The 21,064-nt window shown below is 33.9% G+C and overlaps 1 long non-coding RNA gene and 4 pseudogenes across 1 annotated transcript; 4 read left to right on the top strand and 1 right to left on the bottom strand.

The window, feature by feature from the left end:
- The first annotated feature begins 1,482 nt into the window (after positions 1 to 1,482).
- LOC126703324 (mogroside IE synthase-like) lies at positions 1,483 to 5,335 on the top strand (annotated as a pseudogene).
- A 4,460-nt stretch (positions 5,336 to 9,795) lies between these two features.
- Positions 9,796 to 10,426, top strand: LOC126702430 (mogroside IE synthase-like; annotated as a pseudogene).
- A 204-nt stretch (positions 10,427 to 10,630) lies between these two features.
- On the top strand, positions 10,631 to 11,315 carry LOC126703731 (mogroside IE synthase-like; annotated as a pseudogene).
- A 6,507-nt stretch (positions 11,316 to 17,822) lies between these two features.
- On the top strand, positions 17,823 to 20,223 carry LOC126702378 (mogroside IE synthase-like; annotated as a pseudogene).
- Positions 20,194 to 20,793, bottom strand: LOC126702379 (uncharacterized). The gene is made up of 2 exons (XR_007647738.1): positions 20,671 to 20,793; positions 20,194 to 20,580 (listed from the first exon to the last, which is right to left on the bottom strand). It is a non-coding gene; the product is annotated as an uncharacterized LOC126702379 (long non-coding RNA).
- Positions 20,794 to 21,064: the final 271 nt, after the last annotated feature.

The following is a 21,064-nucleotide window of genomic DNA, read 5'->3' as shown; positions in this document are numbered from 1 at the left end:
ACGATCTCTGATCATGCCCAACCTTCGCCGGTCTAATTGTGCCGTATGTTCAGGCCTCAGCCTCACCGGACCGTCATCGTCTTTGCCACAAATCTACACCGCCGAGAAGCTAACATGATCTTTGATCTACAAACCCAACCAAAGCCGAGAAGGAAACACCAATCCTCAAAGCCAAGAAGCTAACACGATCTCTGATCTACAAACCCAACCAAAACTGAGAAGCTAACACCGATCCTCAAAGCCGAGAAGCTAACACGATCTCATCGCCTTCGCCATCTCCTCCTTCAGACCCACCCACCCATCTCGCCGCTATCAGACCCACCCACCCATCTCGCCACTATCAGACCCCCCCCCCCCCCCCATCTCGCCTCCTTCAAACCCACCCACCAATTTGTGTTACTTTACCTCTCTCTCTCTCTCAATCTATCTCTCCCTCTCCCTCTCTCACGATCAATGCTTATTTTTGAGGAAGACTGAATTTTTTTTGTTGATTTGGTTTATATATTCAAATTTCCTATTATAATATTAAAGTAGAGGGTCTGTGTTCTTTGGTGTTCTTGTTGAAGATAAACATAGATCTTGAATTTTTTTTTTTTAATCTAATGAGTGCTATAATAAATTTTTATTAATATTTTAATCCTTCTATTAGTCATCTCAGTTATTTTCGTTTGTTGACTGACGGAAATGACTAAAATAACACGCGTTAATTGGTTTAAGGACTAATTAAAAGTGGTGAAATAGAAATGTAGGGGACCAAAATAAAAAAAAGCCAAAATATATGAACTAAAAGTGCATTTATACCTTATATATATTGTAGTTCCTCTCTCCTTTGGACTTTGTAGAATAGCTGTTTTGCGTGTAAATGTAAACAAGATTGTTTGCTTGGTGCATTTCTTTATAATATCAATTGGTTTCATAAACGAGGTTGTATTATTATTATTTGTTTCTTTTATTAAAAAAAGGAGAAAAACGAATAAGTCATAAACAAGGTTGTATTATTATTATTTTTTCTTTTATTAAAAAAAAAAAGAAGAAAAACGAATAAGTCATAAACAAGGTTGTACTTTCCAAGACAAATTTGTGATACATTAAGAAGCCAACCAGTTATTATTTGTTAATTACTATAAAATTATAACTAAGAATAAGTCGTTATCTTATTTTTATCAACTATACCTTTTCTTTTGTAAATAAAATAAAGATTTATAATTAGTAAAGGAGAGATGTTATGTCCACAAAATTTTTACAATATTTTTACAACAAATCACAGGTGGTTAGTTGTTATTGATTTAAATTTGAAACTAACACTAAGATTACTTTTTTGCCCTAACAATAACAACCAGCAACAACCTACCATTTAGAATTTGTTGTAAAAATATTGTGAACATATCATTTCTCTTAGTAAAATATGTTAAGAAAGACAAGTAAGCCACGTTGACTCTCAAATCTCGATGGAAACATGTTTGCGACATAAAAACAAACAATCTGCCGTGTTACTGCTATTATATATCCTTAACCCAAACTGATGATATTGAATATGTACCTCTTCAAAAGCAAATAGTCAACAATTTTTCCTCCTTTTAACTTCTTGGGAGCAGAGAGAGCACTAGAGAAAAATGGAGAGGGAAACTCATATCCTAGTGATTCCTTATCCCATACAAGGTCACATAAACCCAATGCTCCAATTCTCTAAGCGCCTAGCCTCAAAGGGTCCTAGAGTCACATTTGTCACTACCACTTCTGTTAGCAAGTCTATACAAGCCCAAGCCAGCAGCTCTGTCAACTTTGAGATCATCTCTGATGGCTCCGAGGAAGTCAAAAATCAGGAAACCATCGATGAAAGTGTCCAGCGTTTCAAGTCAAAGGTCTCAGAAAGCTTAGCAAAGCTCATCCAGAGACATAATAGCTCCAAATACCCTCCAAAGTTTCTTGTGTATGATTCAGTTATGCCATGGGCTTTAAACATTGCTCGACAACTTGGCATAGATGGAGCTCCATTTTTCACTCAGTCGTGTGTGGTTAATGCCATCTATTATCATGCACATCGAGGAGAAATTAAGATGCCCTTAGAGGAAGGGTCATCAATATCATTGTCTTCGATGCCATCACTAGGGAGCGATGATCTGCCTTCGTTTCTTTTTGATACGGGCTTGTACGCAGCTCTGCAAAACCTTTTAGTGAATCAATTCTCAAATTTCCAGGATGCGAATTGGCTCTTGTGCAACACTTTTGACAAGTTGGAAGATGAGGTAGGTTCAATAATACATACATGCTTTTTTTTTTTTTTTTTTTTTTTTTTTTTTTTTTTTTTTTTATGAAAACCATACATGCTAAATTGATTGCATTAAGAATAAGTTATGAAATCTCAACTCGTACGTACACATTAGTGACTTTGAATAAAAATCTTATATCACACTTTCAGTGTTATACTATATGAGACATCAATCACAATTTTTCACATTTTTTGTTTTACTTTCTTCTAAAATATCCAAAGTATAAATAAATAAATAAAGCAGACATGACAATATTTATATGACATATTACAATTAGAAAAAGCATAAAATTGAACCCTAAAAATGAAATAGTAAAATTAGACTTAAGAGATCGAAATGATGTCAATTAAGTTACAACTTACAACCATTTAATCCTAAGATTTGGAAAATATATAGTGTGAAAATATTTTGTAATTATGATCATCAAATATTGAGAGAGCATTATTATTAAATATAGCATATGGATTAAATATAAATAATCTTTGAAGTGTATCTGCCGATTGACCAATATATACTATTCGCTATAAGAAATGAGCACACGTCATATCACTTCTTCTGCTTTTTTAAAAAAATTGGTAAAATTTCTTCTATCAAAATATTTAAATTTGGGTTAAATGCAAAAAGACCCGTGTGGTATGGATCATTACTAAAAACATCCTTTGTGTTACAAATTTGACATTTTAAATCCTTCTGTTATTTGAAATAACTCAACTGACCCTCATGTTATACTAATGTTACTTTTCTGGGACAAAAAATGACCACGTGAGTATCATATGAGCCAAGATATGTACAAAATAACTAAATCTTACCTAACATATTTGCCCACTTGGTCATTTTTAGTCTAAAAAAATGACAGAAGTTTAAAAGAATGCTCAACGGTTTAGGGGAAAGTTCTTACAAGCATTACATTGCAACTAAAATGAGCACCCATATGAATTATTAGTAACACAAATTACTTAATAATTATGTGAGACTTTTAAAAATTATTTAATGAATTATGTAATTTAATACATATGCATGTCCTTATAAACAACCACGTAATAGATTGTGAGAGATTCCTTCACTTAATTTAGTAGAAAACTCTATCTTGTTTAAAATACCATAAAAAGTTTAGAAAGTAAATTTTTTAAAACAAAATGTGTGTTTCATAACAACCCCTACCTTTTAATTTTAAATCAAGTCATTTATCATCCTAGAAAATTTACATCTATTTATATTTGTCCTAAACAATTTTGCGTGGCTAGTATATTTATACTTTATAATATCTATAAATAGAACTTTCATGGACTCTTTGTTACCTCTCTCAAACTAATAGTTGTATTTAGAGAAAACAAAATTGTGCCTTTATTCATAAGTAGGAATCATAACCTAACAATGTAAAAGGAACATAAATTGGGGATAAGAAGATATCTTTATGGAGAAGACTTGAAGATGGGAGATGACACCTAATTTATTTAGTTTTTAAGAGGATAGAGATAGTTATTTTGTGGCGGTGCTAAAATATTACTTTTAAATTTTTTTTGGTTAAAATTGTTGAGATACAGATAACTTTGGATTCAAGTTAATATTGAATTCAAGAGATAATTCTCATACCATGTTAGAATAATTGTTAGAGTAGATAGAAAAATTAGATAGCAAAAGTGCATAGGAGGACAACACATACAATGAAATGCACTTCAGCAAATAAATCTTTATTGTCTTAAATTATATGATACAGTAACTTCATTGAGGGTATGTACAGTAGACTAAAGCGTGCATTACAAGTCGAATTATTTTGCCTACACTACAAGTAAGTTACAGTATACTGAATCTAGTTAACCTAAAAACAACGATTTCAGATCATGAGCCTTTATAACTTGAACATTGTTAATATATTCATGCTCTTCTTTAGTTATTTAAATATGAATTTAAATAAGTACACTACATGCTTTAAAATGATATGAAAAGAGGAAGTATCTTTGAGTTAGAATAAATGGACTTTACCAAACACAACATATACATTTCCTTTATAATTTTAGATTGCATCCTATTTGTGGTACTGGTACTGCTATTCGCTCCATCTTTAGGTAACAATTTTTTTTTATATCATTGACCAAAGATGGCATGGTATAGGAGTTCGTAATTCTTTTTTTTTCATCTTCTTTTTTTTTTCTTTTCCATGGTTTTGTTAAACATATATGATTCTACTTTCTAAATTCCTTTAGGTAGTAAATTGGATGGCAAGCCAATGGTCTATTATAACAATTGGACCAACTATTCCATCAATGCACTTAGATAAGCGGTTGGAGGATGACAAAGATTATGGTCTTAACCTATTCAAGCCTAATATGGACACTTGCATGAAGTGGCTAGACACAAAAGAAATTGGCTCAGTGGTTTATATATCATTTGGAAGCATGGCAACCCTTGGATAAGAAGAACAGATGGAGGAGATAACATGGGGACTAAAGAATAGCAATTGCCACTTCTTATGGGTAGTTAGAGAATCTGAAGTAAAAAAGCTTCCCATAAATTTTCTGCAAGAAACAATAGAGAAGGGATCAGTTGTTAGTTGGTGCCCTCAACTAGAAGTATTAGCTCACAAGGCAGTTGGGTGCTTCATGACTCACTGTGGATGGAACTCGACACTTGAGGCATTGAGTTTGGGAGTGCCAATGGTTGCAATGCCACAATGGACAGATCAACCAACTAATGCAAAGTTTATTGTGGATGTGTGGAAGGTAGGGGTTAGGATTAAATTGAATGACAAAAGGCATTGCTACCAAGGAAGAGATAGAGCTATGCATAAAGGAAGTAATAGAGGGAGAGAGAGGGCAAAAGATGAAGATGAATTCATTGAGATGGAAAGAATTGGCTAAAGAGGCAATGGATGAAGGTGGAAGTTCAAATAAAAATATAGAGAAATTTGTGGCAAAACTTGCACACTCCTAATATTATTGTAAGCGAAAACACTTCATTCACATAGTGGATAAGAGGAAATGCATCATTTCACTATAATATGCTGCTATGAAGCCACGTGTATGCAGATCATCAATAGAAAGGGTATCATTTCATTATAAAAAATATATTTTCAATCTCAAATTCATCATCGTATCCAAATTAAATCTCCTAGCTATTTAATAACTTTTGTATAGAATCAAGTCATTGTTAACGTAGGATAACCCTATACATGCATGTCAAATTGTCAATATAGTAAGATCGCATATTTAACAATCAGATTCAAGCATTTATTGAATAACGATTCTAGCACTGTTTTAATCACGCACACAAAAATGATCAATCTGTCCTTAATTGCACTATGACCGCTTTGATATGGATTTTAGGGTTTGGGTCATCTAGAGGATCTTCACTTACAAAAGATTATTATTTTATTCCTAGTGCGAAAAAAAGTTGGAAAAAAAAATGGAAATAGGATGTTTACACTTAGATGTAATTTATTTATTTATCATTTATATTTCTGAAAGAAGTAATAAAAATTGAGTTATTATAGATGGAAACATATAAAAAAATGAATTGGAAAATTTTCACTACATGGTACGTAGAAGAAATTTCTGGTTTCTTTTTTATTTAATAATAATTTTTTGTAAGAAAACTTTATTTTCAAATGGATCAGAAGTAATTTTAAATGAGTTTCAAGTAATATTATTAAAGGACTAAAAGTAGTTAAATTAAGGAAAAAGTTAAAGGGCATTGGTTTAGCAAATATTTTTAGAAATTTTTATGAGAAATTAAAAAAAAATAGAATTATTTGTTTGGACAACTTTTTTATATTTCCAATAAAAGTAATGTCAAAACTTCCAAAAAATAGTGTATTTACAATAGATCAGTCAAAACCTTGAATTTGATCAAATTCCACCTAGAATAATCTAAGATATGGAGGACCACCACATGGAGCAATTGGAATTTTAAAGAAAGCTTTTATGGGAAAGAGAAAAATTAATATTTTGACAGTTTTTTCCATTTTCTATAAAAGTGATGTCAAAACTTTCTTAAAATAGATTGTTAATCATTACTCTAAAGACATCTGTTAACATGACGCATCTTATTTTTATCACCTATTAACCTATACCTTTCGTATGTAAATAAAATAAAGACTCATTACCCCAAAAAAAAATATTAATAGTAATAAAGACTTTAAAAGTTATAATTAGTAAAAGTGTAAAATGCTTTTGTTATTGGGAGCCAGCCTGCTATTCTTAAGGTTGCATTTTATAGAATAAAATATTCTGAATTTTTGGGAGTAGAAAATAGTTTGACAATTGTTGTTGTGTGTTTTAGAGTCTGTTTTTAACTTTTAACTTTTAGTTTTTATGTGTGATATTTTAAAGTTTCATTTTTTTCAATTTTTTTAACAAAAGAAAATTTCATCAAAAAACTAGATAAGTTATTTCCAGACAAATACTTAGTATAGTTGCTAAAATTCTTTTTTTTTTTTTTTTTTTGGTCACAAGACTATAATACCCTTTTAAGTTAGATTTTTCATCATTCCTAAAAAAAAAAAAAAAAAAAAAGGCTAGATTTTTCATCTACCCACCTCACCTGACTTTAGCTTTTATCCTTTCGTATTTTATTTTCCTCCATTCTCCTCATTCTGTCATTCATAACCGATCTAGCCAACTAGGTGAACCTTCCCCTCCTATCAACAAAAATAATTTTAAAGTTTCTAATTCAATGTGATTTTTTTTTTTTTTTGGTATTTAAAATAGAAATATTTCAGCTATGATATAGCTTAAGTTTTACATAAAATTCAAATATTTGGATGGAATGAATTTAATTGTTTTTGAAAAAAAAAAAAATATCAATGCATCTTAGTATTTGAATTTAATTGCGGAAGTAACCTTAGGTGGTCACTTAGTAAAAGACATTTTGTCTTATGTAAACTATCTTCAAAGTGTTTCCCTCTCCCATACCTATAGGCAAGGCAACTTTGTTATCACTGGAATTATTTTTTATTTTGTCTACCAATAACAACTTGCTATTTACAATTTGAGAAATTATGCGGTACTTTTGGAGAACCACATCAGCAATGCCTAATAGTACTTCACTCCGGTAATATAATGCCATATGATTAATTTGAATGAGTCATTATCCTAATCATGCCCTCCAAATTTAAAACAAGAATATTGGTAGTTCCCATCTTTGGTGTTAACAATATCTCTATGGAAAAATAATTCAGAACAACCACCCAACAATCTAAGCAATCTCATGCCCCTATCCACAACTACCTAAAATTAAATTGAAACACATATTGATTTCAAAATAAAAATGTCAACTTTAAACTTCAATATATGTAATCTCATGCCTCCTTTCAACAAATTGAAATACCACACTTCAAACTTTAATATCTTTAGCTCTCTGCACTGGGATGCGGAAGTAATATTGAGAGCTTTGATTGCAGCACTGATGAAACTAATTCCAATTAAATAAATACCTATTTCAACAAATTCCACATGAACACTTTATTAGCTTTTTCATATATTTTAGTTAAAGGAAATTTGTGCTTTGGGCTCCACAATGCTCTGTAAAAACCATGCCTGGTATTTTTCCTCTATTCAAGCAAAAGAAAATTAACGGTGAGAAAACCCAAGCCAAGAAGCCTTACAAAACCCATTCTAGATTTAGTTGCAACTGTTTGGGGACGAGGAGAACAACGTGGTGTTTGGGGGCAAAAATAACGGCATCCTGTTGCGGGTGTTCGGATTCATCATCACCACCACAAAGCTCACCATCCTAATGGTGCCTGAGTAGGACAGAGGATTGTCGTTGATCTGCTGCTGATGTTGGAACTGAGATGTGTTTTTATTTTATTTTTTATATTTTTTATTTGGAAGGGTGTGATTAGGATAATGAATCATTTAAATGGGGCATATGACATTATATTACTGGAGTGGGGGACTTTAAGCACTGCTGATGTGATCTTCCATATAAATAGAATAATTTCTTTTATAAATTTTTATGAAAATATTATGAATATATTATTTCATATAATAAAGAAGAAAAATTTTACGTCCACAATTTTTTACAACAAATTTTAAGGAGTGATTTGTTATTAGTTCTTATCTTTTTTTCTTTTTTTTTTTTTTTTTACTTACTACTAAAAGTTTTTAACTTAAGATTTGGCATTTATCAAAAAGTAAATACATTAATTGATATCGAAGTGATAGCATGCTTTACACAAGAAAAAAAGAATTAAAAAAAAGGAACATCCTCTAAAACAGGTTCATTTATTACAACTTGTCCACGAAAACTCAAAAGGCAAAATGGTTTTTGAATTGTTTCGCCTTCGAGTTCTTTTTAGTTTTTCTATCTTTTAATAAAATAATAATAAAATAAATAAATAATCAGTCTTCTTCTTCCCTTCAAAAAATAAAAAATAAAAATCACGTAGTTTGTGTTCACTTGTTTCCTTTAAAATTAAAAAAATAATAGTAAAATAAAGTCTTCATCCTACATCTGGTTAGAAAAAGGAGGAAATATATCTTGTTTCAGATGTATAGTTCATCTCTCACATAGAGGAGAACAAACATATACCCCATAAAAGGGTGGGAAAGTTAGAGAGGATGAGTTTATAATGTTCAAGAGTCAAGACTAGAAAGTCTAGAACAACTTGTCTTGTCTCATTACTAAAAGTTGGCGTGTCAAAAATTTTTTTTTTATAGCTCCAAAAAGATTGACTCAGTTTTGGGTAAAAGTTAACTTAGCTGCCCAAAAAAGTAGGATATAATTAATAGTAGCTCTTTCTTCTGCGTACTAGCTTTATTTTTTTAAAGAAAAGGTTAGCGAACACCTTACCATACCTGTTAAGAATAATTTAGTTTGGAATTTACCTAATAAAAAATTAGTATAAATTAATGAGGTGACTGTAAATAGTATTAAATGATAAATGAAACTTAAAAAATTAATTTTATTAACTCTATACTCTATAAAATTGGTAAAAAATCTGACATTAAAGCAAAATAATTTGACAAAAATTTGTTTTTTAACGGGCACTTTATTGTGTCTATTGACTCCGTTTACACTATCCCTTTTTTAATAGGAATATGGGGTATTTTAGTTGGGTACATGGGGGAGGGGGGAGTTTTATTGAACATGGAGTAGTTTTATAGAACATGGGGTTGGGGTAGGGTTTTTTATTTTTAAGTTTTTGTCAATTTACTGTTTTAATTTCAATTTTTATGTTTTAAAAATAAGGTTAAGTTAATTAAATTAAAGGTATTTTTGAAAGTCAAAAATACTATAATTAATTTTATGAATCTTTCTTAATATATTCAGATTAAATGGTTTTTAAACGGGTGGCACTAAAACCATAGTAAAATACAAAAATATGTTAAAAAAGACAAGTGAGCCACGTTCACTCTCCAATCACAATGGAAACTACAAATTTGAAATGACTAGACATACAAACAAACGATCTGCCGTGTCACTAATATATATATATACACACACAATTCTTCAAACGCAAATTGTCAAAAAAATTTCTTCCTCCAACTTCTTGAGAACTGAGACTGAGAGAGCATAGAGAAAAATGGAGAGGGAAACTCATATCCTAGTGATTCCTTGTCCCCTACATGGTCACATAGATCCAAGCGCCTAGCCTCAAAGGGTCCTAGAGTCACATTTGTCACTACCACTTCTATCAGCAAGTCTATACAAGCCCAAGCCAGAAGACAGAGATCATCTCAGATGGCTCTGAGGAAGTCGAAAATCTGGAAACCATAGATGAAAGTTTCCAGCCTTTCAACTCAAAAGTCTCAGAAAGCTTAGCAAAGCTCATCCAGAGACAATAGCTCCAAATACCCTCCAAAGTTTCTTGTGAATGATTCACTTATGCTTTGGGCTTTAAACATTGCTCGACAACTTGACATAGATGGAGCACCATTTTTCACTCAGTCATGTGTGGTTAATGCCATCTATTATCATGCACATCAAGGAGAAATTAAGATGCCCTTAGAAGAAGGGTCTTTAATATCATTGCCTTCGATACCATCACTAGGGAGCAATGATCTGCCTTCGTTTCTTTGTGACACGGGCTTGTATGCAGCTCTAGATGCATTTAAATAATATGAAAAAAGGAAGTATCATTTGAGCTAGAATAAATAGACATTACCAAACACAACGTATACATTTCCTTTATAATTTTAGATTCTATTTGTAATACTGCTATCCTCTCCATTTTTAGTTAACAATATTTTTTTTTTATATCAATGACCAAAGATGGCATGGTATAGGAGATCTTAGTACTTCTTTCTCATCTTCTTTTATTTTTCTTTTCCATGGTTTTGTTAAACATATATGATTCTACTTTCTAAATTCCTTTAGGTAATAAACTGGATGGCAAGCCAATGGCCTATTATAACAATTGTACCAACTATTCCATCAATGCACTTAGACAAGCGGTTGGAGGATGACAAAGATTATGGTCTTACCCTATTCAAGCCTAATATGGACACTTGCATGAAGTGAATAGACACAAAAGAAATTGGCTCAGTGGTTTATATATCATTTGGAAGCATGGCAACCCTTGGAGAAGAACAAATAGAGGAGATAACATGGAGACTAAAGAATAGCAATTGCTACTTCTTATGGGTAGTTAGAGAATCTGAAGTAAAAAAGCTTCTCAAAAATTTTCTATAAGAAACAACAAAGAAGGGATTAGTTGTGAGTTGGTGCCCTCAACAAGAAGTATTAGCTCCCAAGGCAATTGGGTGCTTCGTGACTCACTGTGGATGGAACTCGACGCTTGAGGCATTGCGTTTGGGAGCCAAGCAATGGTTGCAATGCCACAATGGACAAATCAACCAACTAATGCAAAGTTCATTGTGGATGTCTGGAAGGTAGGGGTTAGGTTTAAATTGAATGACAAAAGGCATTGCTACCAAGGAAGAAATAGAGCTATGCATAAAGGAAGTAATAGAGGGAGAGAGAGGGCAAAAGATGAAGATGAATTCATTGAGGTTAAAAGAATTAGCTAAAGAGGAAATGGATGAAGGTGGAAGTTCACATAAAAATATAGAGGAATTTGTGGCAAAACTTGCACACTCCTAATATTATTGTAGGCGAAAACACTACATTCAAATAGTGGAAAAGAAGAAATGCATGATTTTTTTTTCATTATAATCTGTTGCTATGAAACCACATGTATGCAGATCATCAATAAAAAGGGTATCATTCCATTATAAAAAATATATTGTCAATCTCAAATTCATCATTGTATCCAAATTAAATGGCCTATCTAATAACTTTTGTATAGATTCAAATCGTTATTAACGTTGGGTGACCCTATGCATGCATATCAATATAGTAAAATCACAGATTAAACAAACAGATTCAAGCATTTATAGAATAATGAATTCATCTTCATCTTTTGCACTGCTTAAATAATCACACACAAAAAGCATCAATCTGTCCTTCATTGCACTATGACCGCTTTGATATGGATTTTAGGGTTATTAGGGTCATCTAGAGGATCTTCATTTACAGAATATTACAATTTTATCCCTAGTGCTAAAAAAGTTGGAAAAAAAAATGGAAATGGTAAGTTTATACTTTGATGTAATTTATTTAATTATTTATTGTTTATGTTTCTCAAAGAAGTAATAAAAATTGAGTTATTATGGAAACATATAAAAAATGAATAGTCAAATTTTCACTACATGGTAGAAGAAATTTCTGTTTTCTTTTTCATTTAATAATAATTTTGGTAAGAAAACTTTATTTACAAATGGATCAGAAGTAATTTTAAATGAATTTCAAGTAATATTATTAAAAGGACTAAAAGTAGTTAAATTAAGGAAAAAGTTAAAGGACACCCTAAGGGTATTGGTTTAGCAAATATTTTTAGAAGTATTTTATGAGAAAAGAAAAAAAAAAGAATTATATAATAACAAAGGTATATGTAATACTTGTCGACCACATTATATATTTCTAAATTCTTTTTTAGAAACACTTGTCGACCCTAACTAATAACAAAGGTATAGGTAATACTTGTCAATCCAAACTTGTCTTTTCCAATTCTTAAATAAGTGTACTGAATGAACCGAAGTAGGCTAAACTAAGCAAGATGGACCAAATTGGATAGAATGAATTCAGTTGGACCGAATGGACCAAAATAGACCCAATGGACCAATTTGGACTGAATGGCTTGAAAAAGACCTAACACCTAATTGACTAAAGTAGACTAAATAAACCAAATAGACTGAATTGGAAAAGAAAAAAACTGTGCAACGCACTATACCACTACTAGTTATAAATAAATTAAAATTTGTAATCTTGAAAATATTATTTAAATAATGACATTCTAAAGAAATTATAATTTCCCATAAAATAGAGAGAAAACATTATGAAGATATTAATTACCTTGTATGGATGAATCTAGCACCTTTAATGAATAGATGAATCTACTTTACCCATCACTAAAATTTTGGATAGATGAATCTAGCACATTCCAAAGATATTAACTGACAAATTGAATAACTACTTTCCTAAAGAGAAATTATTATGCACTACGTCATTTTAGTTCTTGATTGTTAAGCATTTCTCTTCTCCAATCCAACTTCTTGAGAGTGTTGAGAGCATTAGAAGAAAATGGACCTCGGGATTCTGGATTTATCAATTATTTGGAAAGACAAAAAATTACCATTTTTCTATGTGAAAAAAAAAAAATCTTGGTATAGCTCTTGGACCTCGGGATTCTGGATTTATCAATTATTTATACATATTGTAACCTATAATATATGATTTTATTCTAAATTGAGGGTTTTATGCGATTGAAATCATATTCTAGCCTAATCAAAATGTTTATGTGTAAGACTCCCTCCTAAAGACTTGAACCTCGACCCTTACCTCTAACTCCACAAGAACTTATATTTGCAGAGCAATCATCACGCTAAAAACGCGTAATGATATTGAGGGTTTAATAGAGAATAGACACATAATTACGAAAATTATTAATAAAAATTTAGAGTAAATTATAATTTACTCACCTATAGTTTTGCCAAAATTTAAGTTACCTACTTATAGTTTGAAATTTAACACTTTACCCACCTGAAATTAGCTCAATTAGATTTCTATAACCCATCTTGGTTAAAAATAGAGCTAAATGTGTAATTTTGCTCCACTTTTATGTTTCTCCTCCTCCAAAAACACAAAAAACATAATAATACAAGATCAAATAAGATCAAAAACTATCCATCGGAAAAATTGCATTGTAGAATTTCAAACTACAGATAGGCAACTTAAATTTTGATCAAACTTCAGGTGGGTAAAATGTCAAATTTTAAACCACAGGTACGTAACATAAATTTCAGCCAAACCACAGGTGGGTAAATTGTAATTTGCCCAAAATTTTATTTAGATTGTGTTTGTGTAAGAAATGCTAAATATGAAATTTGATAGTTATTAATGTGTACTTATTAATTTGAAATTTATTAATTGTGCTTTGCAAATATTTAATAATAAATTTTATTAATAGATATTTACCATAATAATTAATAGTTATTTAATATTCTCAAAAAAAATTAATTTTTATTTATTATGATATTTATTAATATAATTATGGTAATTATTAATTATTACTAGTAAATAATTATTATGATTGTGTTTCTATATAAAACTATTGATTTTATTAATTGAAGAAAATATGATATAACAATATTGTATAATTGAAGGTCTAAATATAGAATAGAAACTCATTAGAAAAAAAATATGTATGTGTAGGGACACGATTTTTAACGGCCCGGGGATGACATTGGACTCGTATGTAAAGGGCCCGAACAATATGATTTGTAGAGAGTGGGATAGAAAGGCTGGACCTTGGTCGTCGGGCAACGGTTTAGCCAGGATCTTCATGGAAGCCCATACGAAGGTGGATTTGGCCTATATAGCTAAGCCTTACATGGATGTGGTTTGAAAGGTCTGACTCCTCGGAATTAATCCGAGGAGCAGTATCTTCTCACCATTCTTCCTCCTTTTTCTCCTCCTTTTTTCGGGGCCCCCTTTTTTTTTTAGCTCTCTTTTCCCTTTTATACTAGTATTCAATTCCCCTTCTTCATCTACGTGTCAGTTTCTCCTTGTTTGGGGCAATTACTCGTCCTATCAATCCTCATGTCAGAGTGGTTGGGAAAAGCTGGATAGCATGGTATGGGGTATGGGCTTGTCAGGTGCTGGGCTCCACGTTATGGTGTTGACAGCTTTCTCGCTTGTACTGCTCTTGTACTGAGTTTGTCCTTTTCTTCAGGCGTTTTGTGAGGCGTTGAGCGTGAGGTTATCCTCGGTTACATTTTTGGGCCATTAAGGGGTTCTCATCATACCTCCTCGGCAGTAGGGCTCCTCGACTTGGGCTTTGGGCCCTTAATGTGAAGTGGGCCGGGATTCCAAATTTCAAGCCCCACAATAGCCCCTCAAAATCCTGCTTCCCGACTTTTTAGTTGGGGAAGAGGGTTTTGGTGATGCTGAGCCCACCTCGTGACTTGTTCAAGTTCCGTACCTTACCGCTGCTTGTGTTCTTCCATTTGCATGGGAGATGTGCCGAATTAAGAGGCATTACTTTATTCTTCATCCGCGCAGTGTCCTTTGTCGTTTCAGTATTCGAGGCGCACCTTCACGAGGACCTTTAAATCTTGCGGTGGTGGATGGCGTTGGAAATTGTGCCAGAGCTGCCTTGTCCGCAGCGTTTCTTGGGAATCTGCTCAAATTAAATGACACCACCTTACCCTTTATATAAGCAGGATAGGTAGTTGTTCTCCTGGCATATAAACCCTTCTGCTCTCTTCAAAATTATAACCTTTCATCCATAACCAGTTCCCACATCCAGTGTCGTCTTCCCTTAGTGCAATATGTTTGAGGCTTGGGTGGAGGTGGAGGAACCTTACCCGCCACAGAGGCACCGGACCCCTCCAAGACTTAAGGTGGCATGGTCTGGGCAGGGGAGGCACAGATTTAAGGTGACCTCCCGCTTGGATAAGGTGGGAACGGTACCCCCACCTCTTTCAGTCAAAATCCGAAGCAGGTTCTGGTCACATCAGATTTTTGGTGTGTCAGAAGAAAGAATTTCCGCCATCAGCGCCGTCTGCCTTGTTGTAAGCAAATTTTTGTGGAGGCTCCTCAACTTCCGGTTCCCGGCACTTTTTCTTCAACGGTGCGGGCCTCAAGTTGGGTTCCCTGCACCTTTTCTTCAGCTGCGCTAGCCCGAAGCCGGGCTCTCTGCACCTTTTCTTCAACGGTGTAGGCCCCACGTTGGGTTCTTTGGCTGCCTGAGTTGTAGGCATGTAAAAGTATTGAGGAATGGCTTCCTTAGAAGAAATTTTGAAGCGGCAACGCAGCTCTTCTCTGCACCTCTTCTTCGGCTTTTCCTTCATTCCTTTGTATCTTTACTTTTCGCTAGTGTAGTTAGTTTTAATTATGAGCTTATTTAAGCTCATTCATTGTACACTGTACTGTTCTTTTGTCTTAATAAGAAATGAATTCGCTTAATCTCAAATACTTTTCTTTTCTGCAACAACTACTTTGTGCATGAATATTAAATATACACTTTCCTTTAATGATACTTATAGCAGGAAAAAACCTTAAAACAAATTCCTACTAGTTTGAACTTACTGACATTATCAAGTATAACAATGGTAATTCTCAATAAATTAAACTCTTGGAACTAACCAAGATAACGGCCGAGCACTGTGCGATGCATGCAAGACAAATGTTTGAGAACAATAAACTCTAAATAATTCATCCGAGAGGGTAGCCGAGCAGTGAGGGACTTCGATTGTGTTTTTGGTAACATATTGCTCTATATTGCATCAATCCCTTTGGTACTGAGGATCTGAGAGTAGACTAGGGATTAACCCAACTGTTGATGGGGAGTTCTCCTCGGATAGATTCTAAGGTCCATGTAACGTAGTTTTTCTTTTAAGTAGTTGGTTTCCCTATAGGCTTGAGTCCGAGGACCATGCAAGGCCTTGGTTCTGTCCAAAACTTGTAATTTTTCTTTTGAGTACTTGGTTTCCCCATAGGCTTGAGTCCGAGGACCATGCAAAGCCTTGGTTCTGTCCAAAACTTGTAATTTTTCTTTTGAGTACTTGGTTTCCCCATAGGCTTGAGTCCGAGGACCATGCAAGGCCTTGGTTCTATCCAAAACTTGTAATTTTTCTTTTGAGTACTTGGTTTCCCCATAGGCTTGAGTCCGAGGACCATGCAAGGCCTTGGTTCTATCCAAAACTTGTAATTTTTCTTTTTTATTTATTTATTTTTAGAACGTAAGCCCCTAGACCAGGGCGGGGAGAGCTGGCTTGAGGCTAGAAGCCCCTAGAGCTGCCCGCGCCATTGGCACTGCAAGGCGTAGCCCCTAGCAGAAGTTTATGTCGGAGCAACAACCGCATGCCGCCGGAGATGGAGGAAACCCTGCGAACCTCTGCTTGCTAGAGAGTTGACTCTACCGCCACCTGCGCCAACGCGCAAGCCTTCCCACAGACGGCGCCAATTGTAGGGACACGATTTTTAACGGCTCGGGGATGACATTGGACTCGTATGTTAAGGGCCCGAATAATATGATTTGTAGAGAGTGGGATAGAAAGGCTGGACCTTGGTCGTCGGGCAACGGTTTAGCCAGGATCTTCATGGAAGCCCATACGAAGGTGGATTTGGCCTGTATAGCTAAGCCTTACATGGATGTGATTTGAAAGGTCTGACTCCTCGGAATTAATCCGAGGAGCAGTATCTTCTCACCATTCTTCCTCCTTTTTCTCCTCCTTTTTCCGGGGCCCCCTTTTTTTTAGCTCTCTTTTCCCTTTTATACTAGTATTCAATTCCTCTTCTTCATCTACGTGTCAGTTTCTCCTTACTTGGGGCAATTACTCGTCCTATCAATCCTCACGTCAGAGTGGTTGGAAAAAGCTGGATAGCATGGTATGGGGTATGGGCTTGTCAGGTGCTGGGCTCCACGTTATGGTGTTGACAGCTTTCTCGCTTGTACTGCTCTTGTACTGAGTTTGTCCTTTTCTTCAGGCGTTTTGTGAGGCGTTGAGCGTGAGGTTGTCCTCGGCTACATTCTTGGGCCATTAAGGGGTTCTCATCATACCTCCTCGGCAGTAGGGCTCCTCGGCTTGGGTTTTGGGCCCTTAATGTAAAGTGAGCCGGGATTCCAAATTTCAGGCCCCACAGTATGTATTACAAAATTGATTTCATAACTTTCTCAAAAAAAAAAAAAAAATGATTTCATAATGTGTAATTTTTTTTTTTTTTTTTTTTTTGAGATAAATAATGTGTAAAATTGAATAGCCTGTATATATAAATAATTGTGCGGCCTAAAATGGCAAATGCGACAAGGAAGCCACGTTCAATGGACAATGGAGACCTGTTTCACATGGCTTTGTATTACACAGAAAACAATATGCCGTGTAAAAGAAATACGTCGCTAACGTAATCATCACGTAAACTCTTCCAAAGTTGAACAATGACGACATTGAATGCGTAATTCCTCAGAGGAAACAAATACGTATTACGACACTTCATCTCTTTTATAATCAAAGAATTTTTCGTTTTCATCCTCCAAATTCTTGAGAGCAGAGAAAGAGAGCACTAGAAGAAAATGGAGAGTAAAACTCATATCCTATTACTTCCTTACCCCGTACAAGGTCACATAAACCCAATGCTCCAATTCTCTAAGCGCCTAGCCTCAAAGGGTCTTAGAGTCACATTTATCACTACAACCTCTGTTAGAAATTCCATTCAAGCCAATGCCAGCAGCTCTATCAACTTTGAGACCATCTCTGATGGCTCTGAGGAGGTCCAAATTGTGGAAACCACTTATCAAAGACTCGAGCGTTTCGAGTTGAAAGTCTCACAGAGCTTAGCAAAGCTCATTGAGAGACATAATCGCTCGAAATACCCACGAAAATTTGTTGTGTATGACTCCTTTCTGCCATGGGCTTTGGACGTAGCTCGTCAACATGGCCTAGATGGAGCTCCATTTTTCACTCAGCCATGCGTGGTTAATGCCATCTATTATCATGCATATCAAGGAGCAATTCAGATGCCCTTATAAGAAGGGTCTTCGATATCGTTGCCGTTGATGCCGTCACTAGGGATCAATGATATGCCTTCGTTTCTTCAAGATACGGGGTCGTACCCAGATGTGTTAAAGCTTGTGGTGAATCAGTTCTCAAATTTACACGATGTGAATTGGCTCTTGTGCAACACTTTCGACAAGTTGGAAGATGAGGTAGGTTTAATAATCCATGCACAGATGATAGTTACATGATATAAAAATAGATGTCTAGGACATGCACCAAAATCTTATTCCATATATATGTATACGTATATAATATATATATATATATATATATATATATCGATCAACTCTTACTCTGTGGATTATATTAAGAAATAGTAATAATGTTTCTTTTCTCTTAGTGGGATTTTTCCAAGATTTTTTCTTTTGAGGAATCTTTGTCCTAGTTAAATTATCATAAAATTTTAATACTTAATTCTGTAGAACAATATGCATGTTTGATTAGAGCTCTTTGTATTTAACCCTTCAATGTCAAATCAAGTCATTTATCATCCTATAAAAACGACTTCCATTAATATTAGAAAAATAAAATTTTATGGTTTCATAAACAACAAAAATAATTATGGTTTTGATAAACGACTACATTTTTTTTTTTTTTTTTTGAATTATGTGTTACAACGACTTCATTGAGAGTATGTATAAAAGTCAAAAATTTATATTAATTCTAGGGTTACTTTTCTTGCATTACAAAGTAGTATTAGAATTATTTTGCTTGCACTACAAGTCTAATACATTGAATCTAATATAGTTATGACGGCTTCCAATTCTAAGACTTGAACTCCAGAAAATTATTATATATTCATACTTTTTATTATGCATGAATTTTTTAATTAATGCCAAAATTGCATGCATTCCATTAAAATAAAAAGAGAAAGTGTCCTTAAAAAGAAAATAGAAGGAAGTATATTTGAGTTAAAGCAAATGTTATAGAACACAACTTATACATTTCCTTTACCTATATCGAATAATTTATATTACATTTTGATCAATCTTCTTTATCTTTTTTGTTTTTTCTTGGTTCTTTTACACATACATGCTTCTACTTTTCAAATTCTTTTAGGTAGTAAATTGGATGGCAAGTCACTGGCCTATCAAAACAATTGGACCAACTATTCCATCAATATATTTAGACAAGCAGTTGGAGGATGACAAAGAGTATGGTCTCAACTTGTTCAAGCCTAATATGGACACTTGCATGAAGTGGCTAGACACAAAAGAAGTTGGCTCTGTGGTTTATACATCATTTGGAAGCTTGGCAGCCCTAGGAGAAGAACAGATGGAGGAGATAACATGGGGACTAAAGAATAGCAATTGTGACTTCTTATGGGTAGTTAGAGAATCTGAAGTAAAAAAACTTCCCAAAAATTTTTTATATGAAACAACAGAGAAGGGATTAGTTGTGAGTTGGTGCTCTCAACTAGAAGTATTAGATCACAAGGCAGTTGGGTGCTTCATGACTCATTGTGGATGGAATTCGACTCTAGAGGCATTAAGTTTGGGAGTGCCAATGGTTGCAATGCCACAATGGACAGATCAACCAACTAATGCAAAGTTTATTGTGGATGTGTGGAAGGTAGGGCTTAGGATTAAATTGAATGAAAAAGGCATTGCTATACCAAAGAAGAAATAGAGCTATGCATAAGGGAAGTAATTGAGGGAAAGAGAGGGAAAGAGATGAAGAGGAATTCATTGAAATGGAAAAATTTGGCTAAAGAGGCAATGGATAAAGGTGGAAGTTCAGATAAAAATATAGATGAATTTGTGGCAAAACTTGCACACTCTTAATTTTAGTGTAGGTAGTAATTGAACTTCAAATCTTTTAATTTCAATTTTAATGTAAGCAAAAACTCTTCATTCAAATAATGGTTAAGAAGAAATGTATGATTTATGTTTAATCTCTTGCTATGAACATGGTTTTGAAACCCGGACTGGACTGTACGGTCCGACCGGGAAAACCTCGAACCGCTCCTTTTTGCAGTTCTTTTAGCCTCCAGATCCGTTCAACAGGAAAAAAATAGGGACCCATGTGAACTGCAGTCAGACCTCACGGTTCTGAGAATTGTGATCAGACCGCTTCTCACGGTTCTCTACTTCCTTTTGAATCTGAACCTTAAAAAAAAAAAAAAAAAACACAGAAAAATGGATCCTCACCGACAAAACCGTACCAAGCTTTGGGCCGACTGAACGAGTCGATGCCGGCGAACGGAACTTAATGACCTTTCCGACGCGGGTGCGGTGACACAGTCAAAGCTGATTTTCAAAACCAACCCATATATAGAAATAAAATTAAGGGAAAAAAGAGAAAAATATTCTTAGTAAATTACAAGAAAGAAATCCTACTTATGCCCCCCAACACAGAAGGTAATTTTTTTGGGTAGATTACATCTTAGCGTCGCCGTTGATGCTTCTTCCATATCTGCAAAAGAGAGAGTAGAGTTAAAGTTAGAAACTAACGAAGAGAAAAGAAAAGACTGAAAACTGAAAAGTAGATAAGATTAAAAGAAAGTGGAGGTAGGTGGGGGCATTAAAAGAAAGTGGAGGTAGGTGGAGGTAATCAGATAAGATTAAAAGAAATGACAATGAAGGCCACGTTTTTTTTTTTTTTTTTTTTTTTTTTTTGATTTCTAAGCTATTCAATTTTTTTTTTTTTTTTTTTAGTTTTATAAAAATTAGAGTGCCATGTTGATCTGAAAAATATAAAAACAGAAAATCACTACACTTTTTTTTATAATAA

Source organism: Quercus robur, chromosome 10, assembly GCF_932294415.1.
Source record: "Quercus robur chromosome 10, dhQueRobu3.1, whole genome shotgun sequence".
Taxonomy (NCBI): Eukaryota; Viridiplantae; Streptophyta; class Magnoliopsida; order Fagales; family Fagaceae; genus Quercus; species Quercus robur.
Note: the sequence above shows the minus strand (reverse complement) of the source record. Positions and strands in the feature narration are given on the sequence as shown.